The following is a 19,123-nucleotide window of genomic DNA, read 5'->3' as shown; positions in this document are numbered from 1 at the left end:
TTCCTTGAGTCTCCATGGAAAGGCAATCACCTTGTTAATGCTGAGTAAAAATCTTTTGATTTTAAAATACTACATTACCTTCTATATGAATTGCTGGACAGAAAAGAATTACTTATGACATTGATGCTATATTATATGCCCTAAACCAAAATTTGGGTAATGGACTTGTAAGGATCTTTCATTACCATAATTTAAGAGGAAAGCAGTATGTTATATCAGTGGAACCTTAATATTAACACAAATATACTCAGACAAAATAGTTTGATCAGTGCTTATGATGCCCATGTCTTCCAAAATGTTTAGAATGAATGGTGTTTATTTATTCCTTTTATAAGGTAATAGGTTCTGTACTTGCTGTTAAACAGTTAAAACCTGAAATAAAATGCATCTTCTTCTAAAACCATAAGATAAGGTAAGATACTAACTTAATTTGACCTATTTTGGAATTTTATACAAGGTAGAATGTCTAGAGTATTGAAGACATAACCCTTTAGGAGATAATACAATATAATAAAATATAGTATGTATCCTATTAGTGAATTACTCTGTATATGGGCATTATCATCTGTTTCTGTCTATCTATCTATCTATCATCTATCTATCTATCTATCTATCTATCTATCTATCTATCTATCATCTATCTACCTATCTATCTATCTACCATCTATCTTTAACTACTTATCATTAATCATTTATCTATCTAATCTGTCTCTCTCTCTGTCTCTCTCTGTCTCTGTCTCTCTCTCTCTCTCTTTTTCCTGAGCTGAGGACCAAACCCAGGGCCTTGCGCTTTCTAGGCAAGCAATGTACTACTGAGCTAAATCCCCAACCCCCAATCTCTCTCTCTTTCCCTTCCTCCTTCCTTTTCCCTTTCTCTCTCTCTCATCCATTCCTTCTTCCCTTCTTATCTTTCTCTATACACAGCCATATATTATCATGAACTATGGGACAATTTTTCAGTTAACAAAAATGTGTGTGTGTGCATGCATGTGTGTGTATGTGTGTGTGTGTGTGTGCTTAACAGTTATCTCAGACTTTGTAAATATATTATGTGATGCTTATACAAAGTTCCTTGTAATGCATATATATGGAAGCAATATATGTATCCATACAGAGGCATTAGATACTATTTATGTATATATATATGTATATATATATTTATGTATATATATATGGTTTTTCGAGACAGGGTTTCTCTGTGTAGCTTTGTGCCTTTACTAGAACTCACTTGGTAGTTCAGGCTGGCCTTGAACTCACAGAGATCCGCCTGACTCTGCCTCCCAAGTGCTGGGATTAAAGGCATGTGCCACCACTGCCGGGCTCTGTATATTTCTTGAATTATATATTATATATGTGTATATATTTAAATATAATTAATTTCTCAGGAAGGCTGCAAGCAGACCAAATCCAATCATGTCAGCAGATGACTTGCTCTACCAATAATGATGAAATGTGTCCCTGATATTTTGTGTTTAATTAGGGAGCAAGTAGAAAGATTATAGGACTTGTAGGCTCCAAACCGTAATCATTATCCTCCCTGTCATTTCCAAGAATCACATGGGGTCACGTATACTTTGCCAAGGTCAATCCCAACTGTTCTTAGTGATAAGCATGCCTGCCTTGGTGATTCTGGAAAATGATATTAGACACTAGCACAGTTAGTCACTGCACAGGGCTCAGGAGCCAGGTATTAGGTGGGGAATGTAATGTTGTCACCTTTTTGGTACATCCCTCTAACTGGCCACTTTAAAGCTTACGTCAGCTCCTGGGTAGCCAAAAGGAAGTTAGAAGAGAGAAAAGTCAATAGACTTGGGGAATCAAAATCACATGGCAGACACTGTATTTTAGCACTAATATTCTTTTTACAAATTGAAATGGAAATAGTTCACTAAAAGCTTCTTTGAGCTTAGTTGTTATAATATTTACTTCTAAATTATTATCTTTAATAGTAATAGTGCTTTGCAGTTATAAAACGTCTTGTTCAAAAAAGCTGAAAATATTTTCCTACATATTAATTCAACTCTACTTAAAATCTTATCCAGGGAAGGACTATTGTTCCTGATCTAGAGAGTTCTAAATGGGTGTAAAAATACTGTTTGGTCAACTAGCTCATTTAAGATAGGTGGACAGGAAAACCTAAAATATGAGTGAATTGTTGAGTTTGCAGTGTCACGCTTTGTTCACTGAAACAAAATAGCAGAGGTTTAAACATCTGCCTTGGTAGCTTCATGACCTAGTTACAAAAACCTTTAAATACACAGTGCTTCCACTGGCCATTTCAGCCCATTTGGGGCTCACAAAAATATCTGGAAAACAGCCCTGCACTTCAGATGGGCCCCATGGAATTGACTTAGTACAGATGTGTATTCATCTGAAAGAAAGGGTGGGCAGAGTAAAAGGAAGTGGTGAAAAGAGAGAAAAGCCACCATAGAACTACTACTGGTATCCTGAGACTACATCCTTGCCTGTCCTACCCAGATGCATATCTTATTAGAATACACAAATTCTCATAAGGGAATTCAAATTGTGTCTTTTTGATTTTGGCCATTTTGTATCATTAGACCACAGGACAAGGTAAATAATGTGGGGTATTGATTCTATTTACTGCAGAGCATGACAAATCTATCTGTCTTAAACACCATAGAACTGGATTTAATGTCCCTTCAACAGAGCTACCTTCTAAAATGTATATTGTAGTGAAATAGATTTTAGGGTGTCCCCTTTGGCTAAAAGCATGTGAAAGTTAAATCATCTTTTTCTCACAAGTGTGATAAAACTAAGTGGGTAGGTAAAGGTATGTTTTTTTTTTTTATCTCTATTTGCTCTATTATTCCCTGGGTTATATATGAAAAGAAAGATATATAAGGAAAAATGGTATTACTTTCAATAGTAGAGTTCATGACCGATGATATTCAGGCCTGAGCTAAAATACAAATGTTAAATATGTTAATAAAATCAATAAATGCAATTATAGTTTAATAAACTTAATTATTCAGGTATAGCACCACATATTATTGAATCCTGTGTCATTATCTTCACACTAGTATATATAAAATACAACTTTTTAAATTTCACTACTATGAAATGACAATTACTAGGATATATTAGGGTCTATACTAGTCCTGTAAATAAGACATATGCTTTCCTTCATCCTCCTTTTATTCTTTAAAAGTCTACACACACAGTTATTGTAATATTTTTCCTTTTATAGGTAAGACTCATGCTACTTTATCTTGTGAACTTTCATGTTTTCTATACAAGCCATGAGATAACACTCCAAAATTTTATGAGAATTTAAAGGCTAAATGTGTATGGAGCTGAAAGATAAGTTTACCTTTAAAAAAATAAAAATACAGTCAATATTAATGATCTGTACAATGTGCCCAACTGGTCCCATGACTTTATATGGCAACCAAATTTAGCATGGTCATTTATGCAGAGTCATAAACATCTTGTGGCTTGCTTATTGTTTGACAACTGCTCTACTTCATTATTTTCTTGTTTTTAGTCTTGTTTCTGCAGGCCTCAGATGGGTTCCCTGACTCTCAGTAGAATTTGAGCTATAAGGCATGCACATAGATTCTGACATGAAATCTAAAAGTGACTCTGGTCAGAGAAGAGGGCTCTATCTATTCCATTCCAAAGTACGACAGGATGTTTATTCTGTCAGGGATTGACCTCAGGGCCTATCAGAATAGGAGCTTATGAGTTAATTTATAGATCATGTCCAGTCAGACCTATGACTCCATGACTCCGTACCACCATTCTCCCATCAGGTAGGGTGTCATCCTTCAACAAACAGAAAATCAGGCTTGGTTTTGAAGGATGCCGGAATATAACATTCATGGATGTATCACTTGAGTATATTCCACAAAATCAATAGGAGCCTTTTGGTTTTAACTGAGCTCCTACTCTAGGCCAAGCAGACCAGACCAAAAGAAAATGGAGTCAGCTATGCTAAATGCTGCATCACCAGACTGAATTACCAAGGAAGCAGAGCCTTCAAACAAAATTTCCCTGACAAGATTTTCCAGTCTACCTGACTCAGCAAATCCCTCATTCTTCCTGCTTTGGTACTTAAAAAAGTGTAACCTGATAATAATCAATTCTGGTCTTTTTTTTCTGCTTGTTTCCATCTTACAAGACCCATGGTTCATTTCTTGCCATGCAGAAACTATCGCTCTATTGTGTATAATAGAATGAGAGATAATTCATGAGTTGAAAATAAAAATCAATGAGATCTATTGCTAAATTTGTTGCCATTTGTCTTTTGACAGTCATAATGATTATTTTGAGCCACAAATATTTGAAAAATCAATGTTGAAAGAAGGGCACTATGACTTTCCCTTTGCTTTATAAAAGTAGATCCAACTGCAGACATTCTCCCTCAACTCTAAATCCAGAGAAAGAAAGCTACATAGCAACAGAGACAATACATAAGGCCTGGAAATTCTGTACATGAGACTGCATTAAACTAGCTTTTATGTGCCTTTCATTTCTCATATAGTTTAGCTACTTTTCTACAAACATCCTTATATCAGCTCAGTAGACAAACACTAGGTTGTGCCAGTTCTTTGAATCTTCATTTTTGTATGGAGGAAGGCACATTCAAATAAAAGAAAAAGAAAAGATACATGTACAATAAGGCTGCTTCTTACCATTGAATTCTCAGCACCAGTCTGAGTCTCTGAGAAGGCAAAACTATAGCCTATCAAGACATTATCTATAATCAAGTTTATTTTAAAACAAATTATTGAGAAAGTTGAAGTTTGCAATCAGAATTTAGCTCTGTGATGAGGAATTATATATGTAAGAACATATGCTTTGTGTGTGTGTGTGTACATACACACACATATAATTTCTCTGAACATATTCACTAAAAATATCTAACTGGCTTTCAATATTCTACTAGATGAAGTAACTTCAAGTTGCAAACTAAAGCCTGAAGTTTACCAAATATATACTTCAAAGGACTTTTCAGGACCTTAACCAGGTTTTCAATGTAGTCCTCTCTTCTTCCAATTGAGTTTAAAGACTATAGTATACAAAATTATGAATGTTCCTCAAGCGAAATACACTTCAGTCTATTGTTTTCATGAGCATCTCAAACAGGATTCCCACAAGGTGAAAATGATTTGTTAAAATAAATTATAACCTATGTATTTTTCTATCATGATCTTTGACAAACACTACAAATTTTCAAAGATCATATCTTGGGTGTTCACATGCACAGCCATTAGCCTATGAAATAGAACCCCAGTAATAATTTGAAAGGAAGTTCACTTTTAAGGCTTACACATCTCTTGAATACATTGACATGCCACAAATGTTCTAAAATAAAATAAATAAAAAATAAAAATCATTAAATTGTTTTAAAATTGTAAAAAATAAAGGTTCTTGAAACAAGGACTAGAATACTACAAGAGAGGTTAACTACAACAATCAGCAAAATACTCATGTGTATTCCTTGGGGAGGAGGAAGGAGGAGACACAAGGGAATGACCATGTCAGTCTAAATCTGTTGCTCTGCTCTCTCAGCACACTCCTTGCTGCTGCAATATCAGAGCCTCACACCTTAAATGACTAGATTCACACTTTACACTCGTACCATAAGATGTCAGAGACAATATTTGAACACATGATTTGCTCTCTTCTGGGAGATAGTGGTAGTTTTTGGCCTTGGCGTCCCACATTTTGTCTGTGTATGAGCAGCTTTTCCAATCTAAAAGGCACACAAACATTCATCGAATCCTAATCAGCCTGGAGAATACATTCTTGCAAATGATTGTATTTAATTCGTGGTATAGAGGTTCATGTCCAGTAGCTAATGATACTTATCCTATCCATGGCAGATGTAAATGCATCAATTTTAGTAAGACACGTGGTGGTGGAAAAGTGAACTGGAATGACTACAAGATGCCATTCAGTAGAGTGGTGTCATAATCCCACCCCACACTGAGAACTGTAAATTTTCTTCCTGGGCAGTTAAGTGATTTAATAAAATGACCCTCCTGGGAATCAGTTTCCCAACCCAATCTTCTGGAACCATTTCAGATAATGTTCATAGAGAGTAGGACAGTGGATTAGAAACATCAAAATTGGGAAATGCATCAAGATGTTTGACTAGCAATCTGTAAAACTAGCTAACTTGTTTACCAACATCCACCCAACTAGACAAGATATACCCACACATTTGTCTAGAAATCCTCATTAAATTAAGGAAATCTAAATCTAGTGCTATCATACCCATGTTATTTATAATAATTGTATTTTTAAAGATTGCCAGCTAGCAAAGTTAAGAGTCAAAATTATTCCCTTTTCTCAGCATGTCTCCATTGATCCAAGTTTCTTAATCATGTGCAGAGTAACTCAGCAATGCCTAGGCAGACTCTTTTGGGATAAATCCCACTTCTCTTATACAGTGTATTTTTCACCCATTCACCACAGTTTTCATTTGTGGCCCAAAGCCATAGCATTTTTTAACCACAATACACTTACACCCCCTCCTCCACTATCATATTTACACTTCTTTTTTGCTTTTTCTGTCCACCAATATAAGATCTCCTTCTGGCAAGCCTTAAATCTAATGCCTGGATCAGTTAGCCTCTATAAATTCTGCTATTTCTTTCAAATGTGTAACTCTGCATTTTCTATGTAACCATTAAAAAATAAAAACCACATTCTTCTCAGCTTCTGATGCAATCTTACAGCAATAAATCATCCCATCTGATCCTCAAGACAACAGAATTTCCACAGTAAAATGCAGAAGGATATACATTTCTCTTTAACCTAGGGACCAAGACAAGTGAAAGAATATCTGAAATCTAAAGTCATCAGTCCAATTTAATTTTTTACTTTAACTACACACACACACACACACACACACACACATACAGAGCCAAATTAAAAAAAAAAAAAAAAAAACAAGGCCAAACCAGTGGAACTAGTAATTAAGTGGATCAAATATTTCAAGTCAGTAGAAATGCTGGGTTAAAACCCAAAGTAGTGCTCTAGCTCTGTGGGTTAACTTTATAATCAAGGATTGGAGAGCCACAGATTATCAGACATTATCTCTCATCATTTTATTTTTTTTTTAATTGAAATAGTCCATGAGCACAAAATCACTTTGGTCATAGAAGGACAACTATAAAACAGATGAATTATCTCTCATTACAAATGTCCCTTACAACTGACCTGCTGCCTTAAAAGCAGGCACATCTACTCAGCTTTATGTGATTTGGAAAATTAATTTTATCCTCTGCATGGAGACATGAAACACAGTGTACAGCTACAATAAGGGATGATAGTCACATCCGAGCCCCAAAATAGTATAATGCATGTACTGAGATTTATCAATGGCAAAAAAAAGAAGAGATAAAAGTGATTATTCCAACTAATATTTAAAAGCTATCAAAACATAATTCTGACATGGAAGAAGAGCTATTACTTCTGAGCTATTACTGTCTTCAGATGACCACTTAGCATCCATCCTAGAGTGCATTTTATATTAAAACAAAAACTACATTAAAAACATAGACAGTGTCAACAGTTAAGTACAGCGTTAGTCTGTAATTATTTATGTCATTCCAGCTACATGGCCAGTGCATATTTTATTGCACTTAATAGTGATAAGCGCATAAAGGCTGCAATCCTTGTACTACAAATAGAAACTCTGAATTGACTTAGTCTATCTCAGTATGTGTAGCCAAGTTTGCATCTCACCAGAAATTTGTTTACCATTTGACTTGGACACATCCAGAAGCTCCTGGAGCATTGCTGCTAAGTTTTGTTATTCTGTCTCTGTCTACTGTGACTGAGACGAATATCTGGCCACAAGCAATTCTGTGATGGCAATGAATGGGCCACAAGCAAATTCTCCAGTAGGTGTTCCCCCAAAAGTTGTTTATATGACTTTGTTGTCATGGACCTTATTGTTATCTTCCATCTAGTTGGACAAGACAGTAATTTCCTAGGGAAAATAAGGTCCTTTGATTGCCCTCTAGCTCCTTCTATTGCAAGTAAAAATCTTCAATATCCAGATGCATAGAAATGAATTTTCACATGGAAAACTTTTAAGTTTGAAAAAGAGAAAATTTACTTTAATACATAAATCTGAGTCCTCCTTGAATATTTTTTACAAAGAATATAAGGTGTATAATACTCTTATTTTCAAAATTTACTTGGCTGTCTATATACACCTGTAACTTTTAGTGTCTTTTGGCCCATGCACACCTAAGTCTAAAAATATATGTAATGCATGGGGCTAGGAGATAGCTACAAACCACTTGCTTTACATGTATGTAGACTTGAGTTTGAATCCCCAGGCCCACATAAAGCAGAGGACAGGATCACACATCTCCAATCTCAGTACTTCTACAGTGAAATGGGAGGTGGTGAGAGGAGAATTCCCTGCAAGATCATCAGCTAGCATGGTGTATATAACACATCAGCAAAGGACAAATATACACAGCCTTAAAACCAGTTGAGAGACTAGGACCAACACCCGAGGCTGTGCTTTGACCTTCATATAAACACCATAGCATGAATATGCCCTCACTCACATACATCATACACATATACACATAATATGCACACACACATATACACATATGCATATACACACAGATGCATACAAACAAACATACAGAGAGAGAGAGAGAGAGAGAGAGAGAGAGAGAGAGAGAGAGAGAGATATGAAATGCACAGCAGAGCAGTATGCCAGCATATTTTTCCACCTCAATAAACTTCTAGGACAGTGGTTCTCAGTCTGTGGGTCATGACCTCTTTGGGAGTGTTGAATGACCCTTTCACGTATCAGAGATCCTGCATATCAGATATTTACATTATGATTCATAAGAGTAGCAAAATCATAGTTATGATGTAGCAGCGAAAATAATTTTATGGTTGGGAGTCAACACAACATGAGGAACAACATGGGGTGAGAGCATTAGGAAGTTTGAGAGTTTGAGAGTCACTGTTTTAAGAGAAGGACGCAGGTTATACAAGGAATAGGTGATGACAGTCTTGTTCCTTAGGTCATGACTCCAAAACAATTCTTAATGGAAAAAGAATGAGATGGGGGAACAGAAAGTAAAGTGGAGACAGCCAGCCATTGTATGTATGTGGTGGGTGGAGTCTACTGAGACAAGTACAAAGAAATGAAGAAAAGAAAAGAAAAGAGCCTTGTATGGCAGTAAATATCTATAATCCACACACTTGGCAGGCAAAGGAAGGAGGATTACTAGGACCTCATTTAGCTTGAAAACATTCATTTTTTCCCACTTCCAAGGTAATTTGAAGTGTTAATGGAATAAGCAGTCAGAATGAGGCATCAGGAGATCATAGGCTTTTCTAACTAAGAAAAGACCTTAGAAAGGACACCAGTTTATATCTGTATACAGGGGTATGGGGAGATAAGATTTTTAAGCGGTTCTACATCAAATTAATCTAGATTAACTCCAACTTCCATGTTATGATAGACAACTTGTGCAGTATAAACTTGGATAGTACCTCGTCAAGGCACACAAAAATTTAGTCACCAAAAATGTAAGTATTATTAAATTCTTTGTTTTTCATTCAACTGTATTCACTTTTTATTTTATTTTGTTTTTACTTGTTGTAAGGGCATATTCTAGAATTTCATGTCTCACCTCACAGTGTCTGGTCCAATCTGTTAAAGAGGGGTAGGGTGTAATCTCTCTGCAAAGAGGACCTGCTAACAAACAAAGCTCAGGGTGCTAGAAAGAGTCTTTTTTGTTGCCCAGTGCTCTAAGAAAACATACATTGCTTTGTTGGTACATCTCTATTTAAAGAATCCTTCTGCTGTTCAACACTACCACTTTTGAGGAGCTGAGGGTACAGTGTACTTTAGGTAGTATAGTTATTATCTACTAGACAGCAGAGTGGATTGTGTGCATACAAACATATCAAGAGACAGATTACCTTTGTACATAAAATGAGGACTCATCTTATTTTGAAGACCAAGCAAATCACCATGGTTTAAAAAGTACCTTTGAAAAGGTATATGTAATGCCCATCTGGATTCCCCAATCTGTTGAGCCAGCAGACCTTAAAACAGTCCTAGAGCATCCAAATTCACTCTACTTTTCTTTAAACAGATTAAACACAACCAAGGAGACAGTTTCCCAACATTTAAAAAAATAATCTCAAACATTTCTAAAGAAGTAATTAGTAGCAGCATGCTAGATCTTGCATATACATTTTTGAGATTTATGACTGACTGCATGCAAATGAAATGGATAATATCTAAATTCATGATATTTCATTTCTAATTATTTGAAGGAAAAGTATAAAATTTGACTATATGAGAACAACACTCTCCTAAAGGCAAAATTTACTGTTAAAAGAGAGAAAAGAGGTATTGGGGGTGGGTGTCTGACTAGGAAAAGTATTCAAACACAGTGTTAACTAAAGTAGCTACTCAGAGATCAAACATTTGTCTAAGAGCAAGAAAAACACAGAACCTTAACTGACCCTGTTTCTGTTCCTGCCAACCCCTGCAAACAAGATCAGGTTTTGTCCAAGACCATGAAGTTGAACAAGCAAGATAAAGAGCAGAAACTATTTAAAAACATAATTGAGTGCCCCAGAAATATCACACTCAAAAGTCAGCTTTGGTCTGAGGCTATTCCTCCATCTAGGGAAAACATGAGCATAAAATCCAGCTGGGTTTTATTTCAGATTTCAGCATCTGTCTCTTAAGGAACTTACTTTTTCAGGGTCCAGAGTTCTTAGCCAGGGCAGACCTGAGATAGTCACTGCTCGGAGCTACTGCAGCTACTCTTTCATGTCTTCATGTTTGTGAAAGCTTACTCTTGTTACTGGGATGTTGACTTTTTTTTTTCCCTTCCAAACCTCAATCTCTGAGAATACCTCAACACAAGCAGACAATCATATATTTTAACTCTCTTCTTTCTCATCATTCTACTGAACCAAGTCAAATGAGAACTACTCCATGAGACACTTTCGTACTTCACAGGCTATGGTTTCTCTTCTGCCTTGAGACTTACTGCCTGTTCAGCCAAACTGTATTTCTACTGTGAAAATTATGGTCTTTCGCTCACTATGGAAAATATGGTTCTGTTTTTTGGCTACTAGAGGCTTCAAACTCATGTTAGTCTATACCAACACTGGCCCTTGGTGCCAGTCATTCACAACTTTCATTCAAAATCATTTTTACAATCGCTCAATTATTCTGCTTTTAATCCAATAAAAAGTGTGATCTTTCTATCATCTATTTATGTATGTATGTATGTATGTATGTATGTATGTATCTATCTATCTATCTATCTATCTAGATTATGGAAACTCATATATAAAAATATTCCACAAAGCCTTCCCCACAATGATAACAATCTTTAATTTCACTGAGACAATGTTTATTTGAAAGAAACCATGCAGACACTATTAACTATATTAAATCATAATAGCATTCATTTTGTGTGAATAACAGATTAATTCATCTTGTGTGAATAACAGATACTAACTTGATAGATTGCACTCGAGAATATATTAAAAAAAATGGGCCTATTTTGAAGTAGATTGCTTTTGCTTATAAAAAAATCACCAGCTTTTAAAGTGGTACATTAAAAAGTAGCTAAACCAAGGTACTAAATCACACTATATAGTTTATATTCATAAATATTTCAGATTTTTACATTCTTTTGCAAAGTTTCTAAACACTTTCTATTGATACAAAACAACTAACCAACAACAGTTAAAAAAAAAATCAAACTTTCCTGTTTGTATGTTTCCTAGTGGCAGCAGAGAGCAAAAATAACCTACCTTAAAGTTTGGAAATACAGAAACCTGCTTCTCTAATACAGATGTGCCTATACAATGATCTCATCACACACACACACACACACACACACACACACACACACACACACACACACATTAGACTTACATTTTTCTTGCAGGGTTAAAAAAGAAGATTAAGAAATACTCTGTATATAACACACCCTTACTCCTAAATTAAAAATAAAGTCAATTATTTTTAACTTCCAGAAAAGTATTCTGGAAAGAGCATGATTTGCTTGGTATGAGTCAATTATCTAAGAGATTTGACAGAAACAGCAAGCGCTAAACAGGTAACACTGTCTCAACAGCTTCATTCAAAAAAAAAAAAAAAAAAGAGCAAGGAACAGAAAATGGAACACGGCTTGCAAAGTCGCCTTCACATGGAGCAGTAGGGAGAGGGTTCGGGGAAGAACCTGGTACTTACAGACTGTAAAGTAAAACGTCCCAGTTCGTCTTACATGTTACAGCAAATCAGAGATTTCAGCTCTCAGCGAGTTTCTGCTTCCACTACACTGATCATCCACGCAGAACAGGCCCTTATGGATTGGTTAGGCAGCTGGGAGATAATGGGACCATATTCTCAGCTGGGACTGGAGCTGCTGAGCGGCTCTCTGCTGCGCGCTGCGTGGCTCTCTGCCAGCATTAATCAAGGAGGACCCAGCTCCGTGGTTGTGCTCCCCAAAGGATCGACGTAATTAGCGCATGAATCAAAGATGCACACCGGGAGAATCACATACATCTATAACCGGTCTCTCACATCAAACCTGATTAGGAAATCAAGTTGGTTCTCAGATCAAATATGTTCAACCTTTCAGAAAGACACGGAGACAGCGCACAGCTGTCTGTAGATTTGCTGGGAGGGGTGGAGATTAAGGCTTCTTTCCCAGTGGGCAATTTATGTAATTCCTCAACTGCGGAATATAATTGCACTGGTTGTTTGCTACATATGGTGGGTTTGCCCTACGATGATTTGGTTTGTCTGTTCCGGTTTCCCAGCATCTCCCAGGCTGCAGTGTTATTTTCCCTACGGATTTGATGCAATGTGTTTGTGTGTTTTCTTTTCAAGTTTAGTCTATGTAAAGACAGGTTGGATTAAATCCGTTCCCAATGGATGGTTTCCACATCTAAATGTGTTTCTCCAGTGACTAAGGAACAGGATGTTCAAGCAGAGGGTCCGGCAGGCAGGCTTCTTGAGATCACTAGGAATCTAAAGGAGCTGCTAATGTAGACTCGTGTTTTATTTCATCTGCATGGTAAAACATCCCCAGGGGTTCCAAGCTAGAAGTTTACAGACTGGCTTGCTTTGGCAATAGGGAGATTTTAGAATCTGAATATGAGTATTTTTAGAAGGGACACATTTCCTATACTTTATTAAAATTCTGCCACTCTTGATGATGCCTGTGTAGGCTACTTTCTGGCCCTTGAAGACATTTATCTAAATTTAACCAAACTCTGTGTTTGGGATATAAACATTTCCTTTTGAAAACAAGTGTCATTTCTTAAAAAAAAAAAAAAAAACTAATGTGCCTGCAAGATTGAAGTCCCACCACCTGCCAACTACCTGTAGTTCAAGAGCTTCTGGGAGAAGGGAAAACATTTAGGAAGACAAACATTTGAATTATGATATTCATTTTACTGGGAAAACACAGGTGATCTACAATATGACACTTCCATTCTGTGGCTTGGTTTCCTTACAAGTACATGCATCTATACCTCTCACAATGGACCCGAGTAGGAAATCATGCTGAATCTCAGATCAAACGTGTTCATCTTTTCAGAATAACACATAGACAGTGCACATCTCTCTACATAGTAAAAGACATTGGTCCAGGCCTCTGAGGACTCTGGACACAGCATTCTAATATTGTTTTAAGAACTAAAAAGTGGGTCTTCCAGTCGAAGGTGGTGTTACAGTACTCTGGAGGCTGAGGCAGGAGGATCACCATTAGTTCAATGCTAGACTAGGCTTGTTTTCATTGCCCCAGACTTGAAAATGCTGACCACTGTTACCACAGGGGGTCCAGGACCCACTGTCTGCTAAGCTGTGATTTCCATTTCCAGGACTTAAGACACTGAAAGCTGCAGATTGTTTGGCAGGATAAACAGAAGTCAGGCTTCGAGGAAAACAGCTGTAACTATCAAAGTCTGCTCAAGAATGAAACATCCGGGTGAAGGCTCAAAGTTTGTCTTCATTGTGTCCGTGACCAGAACTCTGTGCTCTTGTGGGTAGAGTCCTGCTATATTTAACCTAAGAGGTTTTTATTTCCTTTCTCCTGCTTTCAAGGATCAGACCCAGGTCAGGTGGCCTACCACTGAGCTACACCAGCAGCAGATTTCACTTGAATTGTCCCAGCTTCGTTTCTAATACTACCTAAAAGTAGAAAGGTGGCCATCTTCATTGCTAGTTCATCTCCCATGGAAAATACTCATGCTCTAATTCACCACAAACCAATCTGTCTTAGGGCTTTGATGCTGATCGCAGACAACAAGTGACAGGTGCATCATCACTCTGATAACTCTATTAAGAACCAGATAAGCAGCTCTCCTACCTGATACCTGACTCGGAAAAGATGTGTGCTCCCAGGCACTCCAGCATCCTTACCAATTCTATCACTGTGAACCTGATGCTAGTTATTTGTAACAAAGCCCTGTGTCAGAAACAACGAGGCTGGAATCAAACTCTGCTAATATTATCCTAAATTTAATTACTTCATATTGGTGCAACATGTATTTGCAAGTATTTCCAACTCAATTTCTGTAAGTCAACCTACCTCCTTTATTCTTTGGGTGTTGCAATTTGCGAATATTGTAAAAATGACTGGTACAAATTTCACATTTGTTATTTTTATCAGGATCATCATTATTGAGACTTTAACACATCTACTTACGCAGCTCATGTGAGGTGCTGACAAAAATAGGTTAATTAAATAGCAATTGTGCTTCTCCGTCATATTAGCAAACATATTCCTGGAGCAGATGAAAAGAGGAGCAAATTAAAACACTAAAGTGTTTATTCAGTGGTACAGTTGAAATAAATAGCTTAATTGGTTTTGAGTTCCATTCACTCTCAGCCTGGCTGGTAATTACTTTGATTCATCTTTGATTATGATATGTGATACATTCACTTTAACATCACATGGTTTGCACTTATTTTTAATGGCAGGTGATAATCTAACAGAAAATTTCCAACTACCATGAATTCTTCATATATCTCTCCCCTGAGACATAACACTTAAACTAAAAGTGGTTTAGAATAAAAGCCTAAACCAGGAATGCTCTTTGGTTTCAGGTTAAACAGATTAATATCAAAATAAATATAGCAAAGAGGGATAGGGAAATATACAAATAGTAACTACAAATAATTATTTTTGTAAAAGTAAAACAATATATCACTCTAGAATCTATTTCAAAATATATACATGGATGTATGTAGTGTGTGTGTGTGTGTGTGTGTGTGTGTGTGTGTGTGTTTGTACATCTTTGCACTGAAATTGCATGATGCTGCTTTTCTGTGCACACTGAAGAGCATGCAATTTTAACAACACTTGTCAAGGCTAATAAGAACCTGGGGAACGGGACTCCTGAGGTCTTTTTTCTGGCCATAATACAAGATTCAGCAAGTTAAATAAAGCTCTGAGCCTCAGCAATTCTAGGGACAAAAAGAAAGTTATGGCAACAATTTCCCAACAGGTTGAGACTTAATCAATATTTTTAAATGCTTTGGAGTCTTCAGCAGTAAGTCACCAGATGTGCATACAATTGCTCATTGAAAGGGGTTATTTTTTTTTCTCTTCTTCATTTCTTTCACTAAAAGTCAGAGTCAAAAGCTGAGACAACTGTGACATTTCTCCAGCGGAGAACAGAATTTCAAAAGAAGGGAATCATCAAAAACTGTTGTCCAGGACACTTGCTGGAATGGCAATCTATGCAGCAGTGACTAAACTTTCTTTTCTAAACAGCAGTAATGAGACCAGTGAAAATACAAACAAGACATAGGTTAAAAGTCTGGATCTACATAAGAAAGTCTGTAGCCACGTTCAATTCCAAAGGCTGGTCAGATTTCAGCAACAGTAACCCAAAAGGACCAGGTTCAGAAAGTTAAAATTCTCTTGAGAAAACAATACATGTAAGAAATGTCAAAATGACACTCAATTGGCCTACAATTTAATGTGTGCTATATGCCTCAGTATTTACAAGTAATTGTTCAGATATTTAGATTGACCATTGGTAAATCAAGTGTATTAATTTTATGTATGTGTCTCTTTATGTGTACAGATAGGGAGAGGATGACACTGCCTTACAAATAGTATTACTTACTTTATTATAAAGACTGAAAAGCATGAGCCATTTTTTTTTATCATCTAAGAAATGACCAACGACCCTTACCCTAAAAAGATTCTGTTTTTTCTTCCAATAGACACAGAAAGTTTTGAAAGACTTATTTGTGGTTGTCACAACTGGTAGTTTCGTACTTCTGGCTGCTAAATGTCTTTACAGTGCACAGAACAGTCCCCAATAGCAGAGAATCACCATTACATTAAAATTTTCCTGGTAATGAAAAGCCAACATGATGGGATTTTCAAAGGCTAAGATTTCCACAATGACTAGATGAGTGGCATTGCTCTAGACACGGATATAGTAGTGTACTAAACTGTTCTGCTGTCAGAGTTACTTTAGATTTTGTAGCCTTATTTTAAAAAAAAAAGTATGTTTTGCACAGCAAGCTAGTTCAAAACCCAAAAGGCATGATTCTGATTTATCAATGCAAACTGCAGGTCTAAGGGAACAACAATAATAATAAATAATAATGGAATAACAATAATAATAAATAACAAAATAAAATCCAGAGGGAACCCTAAGCAAAATGCCCTAAATGAATCCCTAATACAGCTATCTTTACACTACCCACCCATAGAAGTAAAAACACATCTTTTTAAATTAATTTTATGACTTTCATACAATATATTTTGATCACATTCACCCCCTCCCTTTTCCATATCCTCTTCAATTTCCCTTCACTTCCCTATCCACTCAAGTTTGTGTTCTCATGTTTTTTTTTTTTTAATCAATTGAGTCCAATTTGTGCCTCACATATGCCTTGGCTGTGTGAGTATCTCCTGGATTATAGACAACCTATCGGAGGTTACACTCATAAAGAAAACTGACTCTCCCTTTCCCAACAGCTCCTCTCCTAGTGGGGAGACTTCATATTTACCCCCATCCTTCATACTGGTATTTTGTCTGACTTCAACTTAAACAAGTCTTACGAAGTCACTATAAATTCATATGTGCAACTGTCTTGTTATATCCACAAAACACATTTTCCTTGTAGTTATCCACTGTTTCTGGCTCTTATAATCTTTCTGCCCCATCTTCTGCAAGGATCCCTGAACCATGCCAGAAGGGGTCCCATGCTGGACTGATCATTCTGCAGTTTCTTATTCCCTGCATTTCGACCAGTTGCAGATCTCTGATGATATTTGAGAGATGTAGAAATTCACCTGCAGTCATAAGGCTATGTCATTAGGAATTGTTTTAATACCATGTCATTTAGCAGAATAATAGTATTAGGTTCTACCCTAGGGTCTATGACCTATATAGCCACAAGTTTTCTACCCTGATAACAACGTCTTTTATGGGATTCAACTTGTGGAATGGACCTAAGACATTTGTACCTCTATTTCACCAGTAGGCATACCTTGCCTGGCCTGACATTATTGTAGCTTGCAAGGTTCACATCTAGGTAAGACAGATGCTTTTTTCTCCTTTGCTGATACACATTGTACCTTTTGGCACCATGAAAACTAGCCAGTAAGTATGGGACTTCTAGGTATGTACTCTCTAGATTTGTTATATTGTACAACTAAGTATGGGGTCTTTTGATGTCAAAGTTCTGGAGGGAAAACAAGAACACTGGCAATAACCTGTAATGTTTGAGAGTCAATGGGACCTCACTAGCTAACAGTTCCAAAAGACATAACCCATTCATAGCACTGTGAGTTTTTATGTGTTAGCCTATTGTACCTGATATAGGCATTGTTGTGACAATATTGGGCAAATCTATAGAAATAGTTTTCAAGCAGAGGGAAGATGAGCACTAACAAAACATATCTTAACGTCACACTAGTCTCTGTTGCCCTCTTCTTCCTGTCTCCCACCACCAACACAACAGACACGACTCATAGGCAAATTGAATTCCATTTATGTATGTTCTTCCTGTCTCTGCCCTTATCATTAAATAGATGAGCATCATTTTCTATGCTATCTTCTCAGAATTCTCATCTTCTAAAATAACTACAATTTCAAGATAGAGTTGATATTTGGTATAAATACACTGTGATTTATTAACTTTTGTTAGGAAATCAGTTTTACACCACCTTTGTTTATCAAGTCAACAAATATTTATTGAGCACCTACTGAATTCATTGCTGATTTAAATTATCAGGGTATGAAATGAACCTCTCAGCATCTGCTTCCCTTACAGACTTTATGCACTGCTGTTGTAGCCCTTCCATCATCCTGTCTGGCACAGAAAAGGTTTATTGCATTTCTCATCATCCACTGAGGGCTTTATTATTCATAATCAGCTGTTTCTCTAATGTGATACATCATGGATGCCTCTGAACTTGCCTGGGCTCTTTGGTCAGTTCCAGAGAGCTAGGTGCTAGGTACATGGAAGGGGCTTTTCATTTTACTCCTTGGCAACCCTTCTATAACTACAAAAAAAGCCTTGTTCAGGCTTTTATAGGAGAGGAGTCATAGCTAACTGTTGTTATTTTTAAGGGAGAATTTTCTGCCATTAGACTGATGGAGACAGAGCAAGACGACAAAGCAGATGCCCCATGATGAAGATTGACAAGAACAGAGCTGAATTCATAGAGTTCTGTATTTATGGTTACTGCAGGATTAGAGCACAGTGTTGATTAGAATGGGTCAAACCTATTGCTTCAAATACTGTGTGGAGAAATAAGTGTAAGACACACAGTTTTCTTTTTCTACTTGCTTTGAGAAATGGATTAATGTGTTTGTTTCCTTCATTTCATTTCCAGAAACAAAGGAAAAGGCTTGAATTTAGAACACAATTTAAATCACACATTAAGACAGAGGTCAGGTCTCTTTCCAAGTAGACAATTGAAAAAAATGTTCCTTGAGAAACTTCTGCCTGTATTCCTACCTTTCCCTCATCTTTTATCTGTGTGCTATAGTAAATGGCAGGCAAGTGCCAACCACAGAGTTATCTTTTACTCCAGGAATGTGAAATTCACATACCTGACATGGTATAGCTGAATAATTTCTGTTA

At 36.6% G+C, this 19,123-nt stretch overlaps 1 protein-coding gene across 8 annotated transcripts in view; it reads right to left on the bottom strand.

Moving 5' to 3' along the window:
- The window catches only part of Cntn4 (contactin 4), a 1,006,259-nt gene that overhangs the window by 556,923 nt on the left and 430,213 nt on the right, over nt 1–19,123 (bottom strand). Inside the window, exon 1 of one of the 8 annotated variants that reach the window (XM_028886662.2) lies at nt 12,248–15,191. The exons of the other annotated variants lie outside the window; for them this stretch is intronic. The gene's annotated coding sequence lies outside the window, so the exon portion shown is untranslated. Of the gene's footprint in view, nt 1–12,247; nt 15,192–19,123 lie in introns of those variants that run through there. 8 annotated transcript variants of the gene reach the window in all.

The sequence above is a fragment of the Peromyscus leucopus genome, chromosome 3 (genome assembly GCF_004664715.2).
Source record: "Peromyscus leucopus breed LL Stock chromosome 3, UCI_PerLeu_2.1, whole genome shotgun sequence".
NCBI classification, from domain to species: Eukaryota; Metazoa; Chordata; class Mammalia; order Rodentia; family Cricetidae; genus Peromyscus; species Peromyscus leucopus.
Note: the sequence above shows the minus strand (reverse complement) of the source record. Positions and strands in the feature narration are given on the sequence as shown.